This window comes from Adiantum capillus-veneris, chromosome 2 (assembly GCF_014529385.1).
Source record: "Adiantum capillus-veneris isolate H3 chromosome 2, ASM1452938v2, whole genome shotgun sequence".
NCBI classification, from domain to species: Eukaryota; Viridiplantae; Streptophyta; class Polypodiopsida; order Polypodiales; family Pteridaceae; genus Adiantum; species Adiantum capillus-veneris.
The window spans coordinates 79852566-79855166 of record NC_140932.1 but is presented as its reverse complement, the minus strand read 5'-3'; the positions used below and the strand labels follow the sequence as shown (position 1 = coordinate 79855166).

At 43.8% G+C, this 2601-nt stretch overlaps 1 pseudogene; it reads left to right on the top strand.

The window, feature by feature from the left end:
• Positions 1–222: 222 nt before the first annotated feature.
• Positions 223–2145, top strand: LOC147463052 (uncharacterized; annotated as a pseudogene).
• Positions 2146–2601: the final 456 nt, after the last annotated feature.

The following is a 2601-nucleotide window of genomic DNA, read 5'->3' as shown; positions in this document are numbered from 1 at the left end:
TGATACATGTTTTGGCAGATGATTTAGCCGCACTTACATTGTCTAGGCTCCTTGTTTTGGGAGTGAGCGTAGCATATTGCTTGAGCTCTTTTGTTTGCTAGGTTTTTCTTGGTCTTGGTCTGCTCCATGGCCTGGCCGTAGAAAAATATCTATCAGTGGCACGCCCGGTGGGACCCAGCTTTTAGCGTTCTCGCTTGAGCGAAGTACCTACAATTCTCAGAGATGGAGCTGGTTTTTCCTTTTTGCTTGTATTTGATTTTTAGGCTGGTTTCTTTCCTCGCGGCCATCTGGGATGCATTCATATCTAGGCGGGGGGATTCCAAAAAAAGGGTTATTTTGACGTCTGTTGCTACCCAGACCTTGAATATTGATGATGATGTTGGTGAGCCTTTAGGTTTTTATAAAATTTGGGATGAGTTTTTAGCCCATTTGAGCGATGAAGTGGACGAAGACGAGGGCATTTCCCTTGAGGATATTTCTTGGAGCGAAGCATTGAGAGAGAATGCGACTCTTGACGAGTGCATATGGGATGGCTTTTTGGTCAATGTAGTGGAAGATGCCACTTTTATTGAATCTTTTGTTACGGAGGAGAATGGTTATTTACCTCTTGTTCTTTCCCACCCTCCCACCCTTGTTGAGGAGGTGTTGTATGGAGTGGGGTTTACACATTCTTCTGAGCATATCAATGACGATATGCAGCCTTTAGAAGGGGTCGGGTCTGTCACAGGGGATAAGTCTGTGATTGCAGCCACACATTTTGACGATGTTCTCCTTATTGAAGATGTTTGTGATGGTTCTAGTGTTAGCTCTCTTGATGTTTTTGATGACGATGTGGTTCATACTGAAAATGTTTTTTTTGAGAGAGCAGCATGATTCTCTAGTTGCAGATCCCGTGGTTACTAATGCTTATGATGCTTTTAGCCCACCACCTATTCCCCAAGCTAGGGAGCGACATATTGACCAGTGGATTGTGAAGTTGACACCCTTTGATGGCGTTGGTGTTGTGACAGCTGACTCCCATTTATTGCAATTTGTGCAAGCTTGTAGGTTTGAGGGTTATGAAAAACCTGATGACCTTATGAGGTTCTTTCCTGCTTTTCTCACTGGGGTAGCTATGCAATGGTACCTTAGTATGATGCGTCATTCTCCACATTTGATAAAGACTTGGGATGGATTGTGTAGCGCTTTTGTTGCCAGATTCTCTCCTATTTCGCCTTCTTGTTTAGTCTTTGGAACCCTATTAGAATTCTTCCAAGGGAAGGGTGAACCAATTGATGAGTATGTTAAGCGTTTTCAAACTTTCAAGTGGAAGCATTGTGATCCCTATTGTTTTGATGAAAGGGTTTTGTTGGAATGTTTTCTTACGGGTATGTTGAGGGATTTTCAATTTCATGTGAGGTTGTCAGATCCAAAGAAACGTGATGATGCATATGCACGCGCTAGGGTTGTGGGGGAGGCCTTTGAAGCTACTGCCCTAGCAGTCCAATGGAGGGTAAACTTTGAGGCTGAGCGAAACCACGAGGGCTGTTTGAATATTATGACATGTGCTTCTAATGTTCCTATTCCACCATCTCTCACTCCAACACCTTTGCAAGCTAATGAAGCACCTCTTTTTAGTGATGACACTTCGCCTATACCACATTGGGTACCACATGTGCCAAAACGTGAGTTTGTTTCCCATCCAAGGGGGTTTTGGCAAGATAAAGAAAAGAGGGAAAATAATAGAAAAAGGGTAAAATTTAAATGGAAAAAGAAAAGCCCAATGGATGAGGCACTGGTCTAACCAGAAATTCAGGGTTCACACTAGCAGGCTAGTTTTCCCCACAGGACGCCACTGTTGCACTTTTTTTTGGCCAAGGGCATCGGAATTTAGACCGAGAAACAGAGCATGTAGTGCAAGAGATTTGAAATTTTAGCGAGTTACAATTGCCATTTTATTATGAATCATGATGAGGATCTCACTTGATCTGCCATGAGGAGTTTGTTTTGACAGGAAATGAAGACGCCGCACCTATTACGGCATTATGCTTAAAGAGAAGGAACTTTGAAGATGTTCAATTTGACAACATCGAGGCAATCGTACCTTTTATGTTTCTTGGTGGTGTAGAGGTTCAAATGAAGAGTGCAAACAGTTCTAAAATATGAAGTTGCTTTCGAAGTGCTGGTTGTGGATGATAATCGCGACAAGTGAAGAGAAGGCCATTATGAAGTGGCACCTTGTTTTTGTGCGTATGTTGGTAGCCTACCCTAGCTCCCATACATTGTGGGTATGCCTATGTATATTGAAGTTTCAACGAGGGAAGCCGAGGCCCACATCCTGGGTGGCAAACAAGCTATGAAACGATGTGAATTGGGAAGGCAAAAGAGGTGTCGCCAATGGATACGGCCCGGCCATGAGCAATGAGAGTCATGGAGAAGTTGAGCCGGGCATGAGCAATGAGAGTCATGGAGGAGTTGAGCCGGGTGGGAATGAGACCTTGAAGGGGGTTTTATTGAATGAAAAAGTGGGTGTTTTGATATTTTTTTTAATCACCTGACGAGGGGTGGCCAGAAGGAGGATGTAGATTGGTTGCAGAGAGTCACTAGGGGGGGGACACGATT